At 41.5% G+C, this 13,012-nt stretch overlaps 1 non-coding gene across 1 annotated transcript; it reads left to right on the forward strand.

Annotated features, from left to right (window-relative positions):
* The first annotated feature begins 7,379 nt into the window (after nucleotides 1-7,379).
* Nucleotides 7,380-7,455, forward strand: Trnas-cga (transfer RNA serine (anticodon CGA)). The gene has a single exon. It is a non-coding gene; the product is annotated as a tRNA-Ser (tRNA).
* Nucleotides 7,456-13,012: the final 5,557 nt, after the last annotated feature.

Below are 13,012 nucleotides of genomic sequence, written 5' to 3' on the forward strand. Positions count from 1 at the left end.
CAGCCGCACAAAATATACTACCAGTGGAAGAATGGGAAGTGCAATAAAAATTATAAGAGTGTTTCAGAAGTAATGTTCGACAGTAACGGAATTACCCGTTTTCTGCCTTGAAATTCACTATTTCACATACTTAGAATCACTTATTAGTGGCCTACCAGTTTCAGTAGACAATAACAGCAGAAGAAATTAATTTTCAGTCTTTATACCAGAGTCACAGAATTGACCATTTCACCACTTTTGACATTCTGACGGATCAAATGTGTTCAAGCATAACAGCCACATTCAAGATCTTCAAACATAAAGCTTTATGACAAAATTTAAGTACTATAGTGAATGTTAGTTTTATTTTATTATATTTTATTTTTTATTTTATTTTTTATTGTCAGTGAAGTGTTGGCAGAAGAGCCAACACCGTGTTGCTAGAGGAGGCCGAAATGTACGGTTTTAAGCTCACGCAGATTGGCGTGAGGTCTGGAACAAGGTAAAGTAATTATCCTATAAAGAAAAGAACGTAGTTCTTGGAACACTTAACTTTAATCCACAATTGGAGAACATCGCTCTTGTTTAGACATTAATATAATCTCAATATAACTGGTAATGGCGCCTTGCTAGGTCGTAGCAAATGACGTAGCTGAAGGCTATGCTAACCATCGTCTCGGCAAATGAGAGCGTATTGGTCAGTGTAGCATCGCTAGCAAAGTCGGCTGTACAGCTGGGGCGAGTGCTAGGACGTCTCACTAGACCTGCCGTGTGGTGGCGCTCGGTCTGCAATCACTGACAGTGGCGACACGCGGGTCCGGCGTATACTACCGGACCGCGGCCGATTTAAAGGCTACCACCTAGCAAGTGTGGTATCTGGCAGTGACACCACAGTCAGCAATTGGCAGAAACATAGAAACACTTGGAAAGACGACACTATGGTGTCACATTTCACATGTTTACCAATGCGGTAATGTTCACATTGCTGACTACCATTCTCAGTGGTAAAATACGTCAACAACAGGTAGTGTCCCTCATATAAACAAGAGTGCCTTTTTTCCCTAATTGATCAACTCTGAAGCGGAACGGAAAGCAGGATAAACGCAATAGTATCTGAAGTTTTGAAGACGGGTCTTGTGTCCTACCTGGGTTTGAAGCCAAACTCAAAGGTTCGAATTGCCGCTGTGGCACTCCTTTTTAAATATCTCAGGAAATTTCGTAATGTACGCTTCTTTTACAACTTGAGGCGCTAGCTTTTAGGTAAACAATCTTTATAGATTCCTTCAGACGCTTCTGATGTAATAACTGTGGATTTTCTATGACCACTCGGTCATTTTGGAAACTGGCTCAGTATCAAGAACATCGAGGTTTTGGAAGCGTTTCTACTGCTGGAACTATTCAAGTCCTAGGAGGAATTCTGCAGTATGGTCATGCTTGCTTGGTAATTGCAGTCTAATTAGCGATAAAAGATATCATATCTAATACCGACATAGCTAGTAAGATGAGAACATTCAAATTCGATACGACGTTGCTGAGCTTGTAAAGATGAGGCTCTGCGACTTGGATGTTGAAGTGCTTCGATCTCGCAAACGGTTGTACTTGAGATTTGATGGAGAGGTAATGACAAATCGTCTGGGCAGATCCGGATGACAGGTAACTTCCGGTACTTCAGACCAATAGTAAGGTCGATAACGTGCAGTTACAAGACTCGCAGCGTTGACTACTAGCTGGAGTAATGGCCAGGATTGAAGCACATATCTGATGACGATGTGTCTCAAGCACTGACAAGCCTATAAGGTCTGTTACATTTAGGTGCAGAAATGTCTCTAGTCAGGCCCCTTTACTAGCCTCACTTCTTGATGGTAATTATCGGTGCCTACTAACAGGAATAAAAAGGTCTGAAACCAGAATTATATTGCAACAAAATCTTAAATTCTGATTAGTATGGTAAGGATGCCTAATTGCAGGTATCAGGCTCCGTAAATTAAACTTTTTGAAGTATCCAGCTGATCGCTTAAGTCACCTGTATTTCAGTTCCATATGCCGTACTACACTATGGGTTAGGAGATGACTACAGCACATGCTATGTGGTGCACATACGTAAAACGCTCGAGATTTTCTGTGTTTTGTGACCACAGATGAAAACATACAGAACAGAGAGATGAAATATCAATGCAGGGACGTTAATAGTGGTTGTTAACGTAGATAAATTCACAGGGAGTCAACGCATGGTATAATTAAATAATCTAGCGTATACAGTGTGGTGGAACACTTTCCGTTTCATGATTTATTTTTCATGCTTTATTTCTGCATTTTCTGCAACATGACCTCTGACGTAACGAGGGCTATCACACAAATATAGACGAAAGTGGTGACTGAATGAAGTAGTTCATGAAAGTTATACCACGCGTACATATTCATTCTACGTATTCATTCTACGAAGTGTAGGCCTACAGATAAGTAAATTTATAATTTTTATTATTATGGTCTTAAAAGGGCGGAAAATAATGTCAAGTAAATCTTTTACGCTGTAACTTCTTTAACGCCTTTTTATATTTACTTTCGGAGGAGACTAGGCCAGCATGATAAAATATAGAGTAATTTCTGTATTTTTACTTGTACATTTTCTTCCGCTGTCAACAATGGGAAAATAAAAGAAAGACAAAACGTGCAAGGCAGTCCATAAAACCACATATTGGAAAAATTCTCGGACTGGCTGTACGGGAAGTATAGAGGATGACTGGAGCATTTACGAAGGTTCAAAGCTTTATTCAACCATTGTACCACTCTAAAGAAAATGTTGTGAGAACTACAGAGCACCTCCAATGCAGCACAAACTACAAGATATTTGAACTTCAAAAATTGGGTAGGCCGTTGTCTCCGCCTTCGAAGGCTCATCAAGAGCGCGCATCATACATAACTGAAATGCAGAACAGATTTGAACTATCTGTTATCCACATATGAAACCGTGCCTACAAAGTGGGAGAAAATTTAGAGCAAAAATAGGGTACAGTTATGAAAGGAAAATTGTCGGAGAAAAGTGGTATGCTGATCTTAAGAGCTGATTCCATCTTGAAGTACGAAGACATGAAAACTTACCTGGATGTTCTGTGTAGGCAGTGTTGTATGTCTTTTAGGAAGGTTAAATACATAAAAAATAAAAGAACAAAATAAAATAGTGATACACCTGTGTATTTTATAATTCACTTTTAAACTTATCTAGGTTATCGCGCATCTTCTGCAAAACCGGTTGTTATTCAGGGTATTTATGACTTTCTAGAGAAACTAATAATCATCACAATATGAGGAATTCCCCTGATTGGATTTGGAATTGTGATGAAGCATGGATGATGTTAATCACATTTGGGTCAAAAATTGTGAACATAATTGGAAAAAAAATACATCTACATTCACGCTGGCGTCGAAAGAGGACAACAACAAGAACGACAACAACAACCCTTGGTTGTGGCAATGCTGCTGGGAAATCTGAAACACTTCTATTACGCTTCAAAGGTGTGCTGATATTCCAGCTTCAAAAGTTTTTAAGCACTGTGGCGCCTTTGTAGAAGTTACTCCAGACGTTGACTTTTTTTTTCGAGATGGATGCAGGATATGTGTAACATCAATAAATAATATCAACGAATATTGTATTCAGTAAAATACACTAAGGGCCTGAACGGTGTGAAGGAAGTTAGTAAGAAAGGAAAGAAAGCTTCATTACAGGTCAAAACTAAGCCAAAGCCTTGTTCACTTGGAAAAGCTAAAGGAATTCAAAATGAATTTTCGGACAGCAATGCAAAAAACGTTCTTTAAATTCGAAAGTAAAATTGTTCCTACTCATCAGATGAAAAGCTCCAAAAAATTCAGGTGTACCAAAAGCCTGCAGATTAACAGTCATTTACACAGTCGCTCAATGATCGTAAAAGCACAAAAACAGGGGATAGCACAGAAATATTTTGGATACTGGACTCTGAAATTGTAACACAGCTGAGACATGAAGTCACGAAGGAGGTACGCGACCTCGTTGAAAAATACGCGGACTCTGAACATTCCAGCTACATCTACAACCGTTTTTGAAAAATATCTGCCGTCATTACTATCCATTTATTTCGCACAGTCATGATTTCGGCTCTATAGCTATTCGCCAGTGCAAGCTGACATGTCATAAAATGTCCGACCTGCCTAGATGACAGAAGCTAGTTATATGCCAATACAACAACTCATCGGTTAGTAGTGAATATTGTTATGTTTATAAGTACATTTATGTACACAAACCTTATTTTTTAACTTTTAATGTCTGACAGTTACATTGACATATACACACTTTCGAGGCTTTACCGAGTGTATAACGACAGTAATAGAAAGCGTCACGTGAGGATGCAGTGCAATCTCTAAACTGTGATTAATTACTAAAATAAATTACAGAAATGAATGATAAGCTATACAAAAGTTGTTAGCCCATAAACACAAGTTACCGTGATCAAATGAATAAAGAAATAATACGCTTTTCGCCGCAGAGATATAACAGTGACATTGCTCTGTGCCTAGTTTACGTTTGACGCAGCACTCATGTTTCCGCATAGGGGAAGTGGAATAAACAAGAATACAACCATTCCGTTTTTATTGAACGAAATTTGTATGTTTTTCGTCTAAGTCATGGACTATAAGGTGAAAAATATTCCAGATATTAAAACGTATTACAGATATTACTTCTCCTCCAACGGAACACATTTGCAATTGTGTACTTTGCATCAGTTAATTTATTTTCGTCTTACAACTTCCACAGTCACACAAAATACAACTTCGTTAAAGGCCATCTGTTCCCACCAGTCGATAACTTCCTCTTGTCAGTGTTACTTAACAACAGCAAGATCGTGTACTCATCTTCCGTTCTAACAATAAGTCACAACCAGCCTTACACTGCTGCAAGTTTCAGTAAGAGAGAAAGACTCTACAAGTATGAGGCGTGATTTAAATAATGAAAACTGCACCAGTAACTTACTTTTTGATGCTTCGCGCAACGCGTTCGAGAATTTATCCACGTTTTAAGTGTATTTGTGCAATTGTTTAAATGAGAACAGCGAGAAACTTAACCTCAGGATTGATGGTAACGAGGTAGATGAAGTTGAGGAATTCTGCTCCCTAGGCAGCAAAATGACGGACGGAGCAAGGAGGATATCAAAAGCAGACCTACACTGGCAAAAAGGGCATTCCTGGCCAAGAGAAGTCTACTAATATCATACATATGCCTTAATTTGAGGAAGAAATTACCCAGAACGCACGTTTAGAGCAGTACATTGTGTGATACTGAAACAAGGACAGTGGGAAAACCGGAAAAGAAGAGAATCGTACCATTTGAGATGTGGTGCTACAGACGAATGTCGAAAATTAGGTGGACTGATAAGTTAAGGAATGAGGAGGTTCTGCGCAGAATCGGAAAGGAATATGTGGAAAACACTGAGAAGGAGAAGGGACAGCACGTTAGGACAAATCAGGGGATGAGTTCCATCATACACCACTGCCCATTAAAATTGTTACACCAAGAAGAAATGCAGATGATAAATGGGTATTCATTGGACAAATATGTTATACTAGAACTGACATGTGATTACATTTTTACGCAATTCGGGTGCTTAGATCCTGAGAAATCAGTATCCAGAACAACCACCTCTGGCCGTAGAAACGGCCTTGGTACGCTTGGGCATTGAGTCAAACACAGCTTGGATGGCGTGTACAGGTACAGCTGCCCATGCAGCTTCAACACGATACCACAGTTCATCAGGAGTAGTGACTGGCGTATTGTGACGAGCCAGTTGCTCAGCCACTATTGACCAGACGTTTTCAGTTGGTGAGAGATCTGGAGAAGGTGCTGGCCATGGCAGCAGTCGAACATTTTCTGTATCCAGAACATGCGGTCTTGCATTATCCTGCTGAAATGTAGGGTTTCGCAGGGAGCGAATGAAGGGTAGAGCCCCGGGTCGTAACACATCTGAAATGTAACGTCCACTGTTCAAAGTGCCGTCAATGCGAACAAGAGGTGACCGAGACGTGTAACCAATGGCACCAAGTACCATCACGCCGCGTGATAAGCCAGTATGGCGATGACGAATACACGCTTCCAATGTGCGTTCACCGCGATGTCACCAAACACGGATGCGACCATTATGATGCTGTACACAGAACCTGGATGCATCCGAAAAAATGGCGTTTTGCCATTCGTGCACCTAGGTTCGCAGGCGCTCCTGTCTGTGATGCAGCGTCAAGGGTAACCGCAGCCATGGTCTCCGAGCTGACGGTCCATGCTGCTGCAAACGTCGTCGAACTGTTCGTGCAGATGGCTGTTATCTTGCAAACGTCCCTATCTGTTGACTCAGGGATCGAGACGTGGCTGCACGATCCGTTAGAGCCATGCGGATAACATGCCTGTCGTCTCGACTGCTAGTGATACGAGGCCGTTGGGATCCAGCACAGCGTTCCGTATTACCATCCTGAACCCACCGATTCGATATTCTGCGAACAGTCATTGGATCTCGACCAACGCGAGCAGCAATGTACTTTGAACGGACTTTATGACTGGTTTTATGATTTTTTATTAAATCTAGATATAATACATTTAATATTTGTACACAGTATAATATATTCTAACGTTCGAAACAGTTTGACCATTCGAAGAACAATATCTTAAGCAGAAGCACTGGCATTACATGGTCCCTCTCGTTGCTTACCGGCGTACGGTTCTAAATTCAAAGCTGTTTTTACGAATCAAACACTTTTAACCCATACTTTGCTGGTTTGCTAGGAATTTATTGCCTGAACGGGCAGATTCCTCTAAACTGGGTGAAAAATATTTTTGGCAATCGTTCGTGAATAGTTCAAGTATCTCTCTGAGAGCTCTGGTAGCAGCCAACTTGCCAATCTCTCTGCGAACACCTCTATCACGGATATTATCAAACCTCACACATCTCAACAGAAACCTGAATCGGTTTTCACTTATGCATAAATAACATGATTCAAGTCCGTTTCCCTTTGAGTTATCCCACAATTTCGATATACCCTTCCTATAACATCTCAAAGATCCACATAGATATAACTCGTGACCTTTGCCTTTCGCGGGTAGCTCAGTTGGTGGAGCACTTGCCTGCGAAAGGCAAAGAACCCGAGTTCGAGTCTCGTCCCGGGACACGGTTTTAATCTGCCAGAAAGTTTCATATCAGCGCACACTCCGCTGCAGAGTGAAAATCTCATTCTATCCCCCAGGCTGTGGCTAAGCCATGTCTCCGCAATATCCTTTCTTCCAGGAGTGCTACTTCTGCAAGGTTCGCAGAAGAGCTTCTGTGAAGTTTGGAAGGTAGGAGACGAGGTACTGGCGGAATTAAAGCTGTGAGGACGGGTCGAGAGTCGTCTTGGGTAGCTCAGTTGGTAGAGCAGTTGCCCGCGAAAGGCAAAGGTCCCGAGTTCGAGTCTCGGCCCGGCACACAGTTTTAATGTGCCAGGAAGTTTCAATGCTTATTATGTTTTCATCCAAGAACAAATTCAGAATTTCTATTTCTGGTCCAGGGAAATGCATAATGAAATTACGAGATCTGCTTCTAACACTGGTAGGATATTTATTTTTCCTCTGTTTAGTTATTCCATCTTTCCCTAAAAAAAAGACATCCTCTTGAGTTACTTCTTCCTGTGATTCATATTCATCATTTTCTGACACTTCTTGTTCTGTTCCTGAATCTTGACCGCTTTCATGAACAGAGTTCTCAGTCTCTAAGTCAGCGCTATCACTGTGAGCACCTTCACCACTCAGCTCATTGAACCATTTCAACCATACATGAGGATCTCTACTAAACTCTGTCCGAGGTTTTTTGCCTTTGGCATTTCTTCCACAGTTTAAAAATAAATAGAATACTAGGTAACGCGGAAGGTAACTGCAATCAGTTTCCTTTCTTTCTTTCGCTGACGTCATAGTCTCGCAGCGATCGCAAGGTCGGCGTGGTTACAACAGATTTGACAATGTTAGTTTTAGGGATGGCCAGATGCCCATACCCCGCAGGACGGTATCAGTGCCCCCCAACTGTCTGCGTCTAGCGTTTACCGTGAAATAGTGCGGATGTGTTTCAAATGTCTGCGACGGGTGGAACTGAGGCGGAACGTGGGGGCCAGCCCGGTATTCACCTAGCGGGATGTGGAAAACCGCCTAAAAACCACATCCAGGTTGGCCGGCACACCGGCCCTCGTCGTTAATCCGCCAGGCGGATTCGATCCGGGGCCGGCGCGCCTACCCGAGTCCAGGAAGCAGCACGTTAGCGCTCTCTGCTACCCTGGCGGGTAACTGCAATCTGTTTCAATACGTCTAAATTTACGCACATGAAAGATCAATTGAATCTAGGAAAGCAATAAAGTAATACAGACTTACTTTTTTTCAGCTTGTGGCAGCAGAGCTCGCGTGGATGACAAGTGTCCTCCAGACTATAATAATGGTTCATAAGCAATGTATCTTTCGTAACTGGAAGCCGATAGTGATTGGAGCTAACAGCCGGAGAGTTAACAGAAAGGTACTGAAAATGGCGTGAACTGAATCCAGTCCTGTCAGATAAAATTCAGCGGGAAAGTCATATGGATGATGAGTGTCATCCGTGCGAATAACGGAGGGTTAAGAAGCATGTCCTCCCGTTTGTAATGTCCAGGGGACCGTAGTGAATAGCGGTGACTTGAGTGTGATTGTTGTTTTTGAATAAACGTGCCATTTTGCTCGTTTCGTTGCGTATTTGTTTCAGTTACCTTTTGCAGTACACTGTAACAGTTCTTCCTACGTAAGGCACAATTTTCATCGAGCTACATGTGAAACTTACTTTAGTCCTTAAGTTTCGCACAGCACCGCATATTCTGCTTGGTCTTCATGAGCATAAGAAAAGATATATGGGCGCATACAGAGGCATTCATGCGGTCAGTCCATTTCCTCTCCCTCAGTACACGAATGGTATGTAATGGTGACAGGTAGTGCCCTCTCCCATGCACTGTACACTGATTCGCAGCATATATACGTGGGAGTAAAAGAAGAGCATCGTCCTTAATAAATGCGCGGTGTAGTACAGAAATCTCATTCCAGCTCTGCCACAGCAGACCGTTTATTATGGGTGGTAGGACGAACTACAGAGCACGAGATGGATGTACACAGTTCAGTACTGGCCAAACGGGTGCGGTGCCGCAGCTGTGGCGGTGTGACTGACCTAGCGTAGATCACGCCGCCAGCGCCACTGTTATCTCTCACAACGCCGTTCGTAGCGTCCAAACCTGATACAACGTTTTCTCTCTTTTTTGTGCTGCTCGTGTTGAGCAGATACCACACTGACGTTGATAGCCTTGTGGTTGCCACAATAAAACGCTGTAAGTTCATGGTCAGTGCTACAAAAGAGGCAAGCCAAGAACTTGTATATTAACGTCTCTGAATGATTCATGTGATTACATTTCATTTTTCGACAACTATGAGTGGCATGAACACTTGTTGCACTTCATGAGTTTTCATTTAACTTAATAGAAGAATTACCCAATGTAGTAACCTAAGTGGACCGCACTTTATTCTAATTATTAAGCACTGTAACCTAGACAGAAACCGACAAGAGACTTACCAGCTTCTGTCCTATTTCTGCACCTCTTATGGCATTCAAAGAATAACTGCCCCTGTATTGTAGCACGCAACGCGCTTGGTTGCGAGAGAGGCAGGTGAGCAATACGCTGATCGAATTCGCGCAGCACATTAACAGCGGTAGCTGTCATACTGGTCAGTCTGTGTGTGGTTTTTAGGCAGTTTCCCACTCTTATTTAGTGCAAAAGCTGGGTTGTTTCCCGCTTCCCACCTCAGAAAACAAGACACACGAACAATTATAGTAAGATCACACAGGGAGTATACACTACAGAGAAAAGAATTAATAAACTTGGAAAGACGAAGTCGATTTTGTAGAAGCGTGGTTCAGGAAGGATAAGTCAATAACCGAGCAAATGTTCACACTAAGACTAATACTAGATAAGAACTGGGAGAACAATCAGGATACATTCTGTGTGTCCATAGGCTTCAGCAAAGCATATGACAGCACACTGAGAGAGGAGATGTGGAGGATAATGGCAGAGTGTGGGGTACCAGACAAACTCATAAAGCTAGCTACAATGTGTGTGATGGAATTAAAGAGTAGACAGAAAGCGCAGTAAGACAGGGAGATATTATATCACCAAACCTATTCGATTTGGCCCTCAGCAACACCCTGAGGAGACTAACGCAAGATTGTGCAGGAGTCACCATAGGGAAAATAAAATAAATATTCTGTCTTTCGCTGAAGATATTGTGGGAAGCAGCATGGGACACCTGGAGAAAATGGAAATTGTACTGGCGGAAGAGGCTAAGAAAGTAGGTCTAAGAATAAATGAAAATAAATCAAAATTCATGATAACAGGAAGAAGAACTCAGTTAGGAACAAACGATCTGAATCTGACAATCATGAACTTAACAATACAGAAGGCAGATACATTCACGTACCTCTGTGTTAGCATCAACCAACAGAACCTTATAGAACAAGAGATCGTAATGAGAATTCAAGCTACAGGGGAAGGGGAAGAGGCATAGAAGCTATACATAACATCGTAAGTTAGTTAGTATCCAGGCAAGCAAGAACAAGAATATTTCAGACCATCATCGTATGGCACGCAAGCGGAACGTGGACTCTCACAAAAAAAAACTTTTGAAAATAAAGTAGTGAGAAAAATAAATGGACCAGTGCAACCAATGAAAGAACAGTGGAGAATGAGGGAAAACAGAGAACTCAGAAAATTATATACGCTATCTGACATAGTAACAAAAGTAATGTCCAAGAAATGGGTCCCTGCTGGAGATGTGAAACTCAAGGACAGTCTATTAGAAGAGGTCAGTGAATATGTCTACCTTTGCCAAATTGTAAATATGAAAGGAGACATAAGGCCAGAAATCTATCGACGCATCAAGCTTGGCTGGCAAGCATTTGGAAAGAATTCAACAGTATTCAGACCAAAAATGCCAGTAAATCTGAAGAAAGCAGTATTTGATCAATGCATTCTTCCTGTGATGACGTATAGCTGCGAGACATGGACACTGAACTCATTTACAAAAGGGAAACTTAGGACTGCACAGAGAGTCATGGAGAGATCAATGCTGGGTATACAAGAAAGGATAGGAAAAGGGCAGATGACATCCGGTCTGTGACGAAGGCTAATGACATTTTAGAGACAGTAGGTTCCTTGAAATGGCAGTGGGCTGGCCACGTCGCAAGAAGAAAAGACAACAGATGGACGAAGCTAGTACTGGAGTCCGAGAGAGCACTGGAGGCCTAGAGGAAGATCACCAGACAGATGGGACAAAGACATCAAGAAGATCGCTTGTAACACCTGGCAGAGAACTGCCCAAGACCGCCCCACTTGGAGAAGACTGCTGAAAGCCTACCTGAATCCATGACTCGAAGAGGCCACATCATTTAATAATTGAATTGGCTGATGATGATAATGATGATGATGATGATAAGCTGATATGGTACCGTGTGGGAAGACTCAGGTGGTACGAACATGTGAGGAGGAGAGGGGAGAACACGTTAATAAAGGATGAATGGAGAAGCCGAAGGAACGAGACCACTAGGACGGCCGAAAACCAGATAGAAGGATGATATCATGGGAGACATGTAGATACTGAGACTGGGAGATGAACAAGCTGTGGAAGGCTGGAATGAGTCAGACCAAAGACAGGCTGCGGATTTTGTGGCTAATATAAGTAAGTATTTTAACTATCAGCTGTCTTATTTATCGTACATACATTATATTTTGACTAAAGTTCAGTCTTGATCACACTATTTATGTTTTAATGATATAGATAACCGGTTTCAGTTCTTTTTACAAAACCATCATCAGACCCATGGCTCCCTTAGGATGGTAGGCGGAGCTCTCCTCTCTGCTACGCTGCAATGCAGTTGACTGCGTAGCAGCGAGGAGAGCTCCGCCTATCATCCTAAGGGAGCCATGGGTCTGATGATGGTTTTGTAAAAAGAACCGAAACCGGTTACCTATATCGTTAAAACATAAATAGTGTGATCAAGACTGAACTTTAGTCAAAATATAATAATTAATTGATCACTGTTTTCCAAAAATGTTTACCAAAATTGTCCAATCATAGATCACTGAATCTAAGGTAAAACAAATCAGTTAAAAACGTATCCTTTTATCCTATTAATCTGATGCAGAATCAAGGTTGTCACAGTGAAACCACCCAAACTACTATCGTAACCTGTCCTGGAAATACAAACGAACATATCTCACAATGCTTCAAGTCAAACAGATAATGTACCATAGAAGAACGAAACGACATAACACTGGAATAATTCCACACTTGCAGAGTAACATCAAAGATAGTACATTTCATACCATCATTGATGTTACTCTGTAAATGTGTAACTTTGCCAGTGTTGTGTTCGTTTCGTTGAGTGTACTATCTTTGATGTTACTCTGCAAATGTGGAACTTTGCCTGTGTTATATTCGTTTCGTTCTTCTGGAGTACATTGTCTATTTCACATGTAGCATTGTGAGATATGTTCGTCAGTATTTCTAGGATGGGTTACGAAAGTTGTTTTGGTCGCTTCACTGAGACAGCTTTGATGTTGCATCAGCTTAAAAGGATAATGGGATATGTTTTTAAAAGATCTGTTTTACTCCACATCCAGTGATGGTGGTCTATGACCGAAACCGTAGACAATATATAGATTAAATAAAACAGCTGATGGTTAAAACGAATTTCATAAAGTACTTAACGGCTGCTGGGTTTCGCCTAATGAAAACAGTAGATGTTATAAAATTTGCTTGTATTGATAAAAGGGCAAATACTGAAAACCAAAATGGAAATGATTGGAATTTGTTGTACTCAACTGGTGACTCACCTGAAGTACAAATAATGACACCTAAAGTACAAATAATATTCTTAGACCGAAGGCGAGTCAGAAGAGATATGCTTGATTTTATTCTATGAACCACATA

The sequence above is a fragment of the Schistocerca serialis genome, chromosome 8 (genome assembly GCF_023864345.2).
Source record: "Schistocerca serialis cubense isolate TAMUIC-IGC-003099 chromosome 8, iqSchSeri2.2, whole genome shotgun sequence".
Classification (NCBI taxonomy): domain Eukaryota; kingdom Metazoa; phylum Arthropoda; class Insecta; order Orthoptera; family Acrididae; genus Schistocerca; species Schistocerca serialis.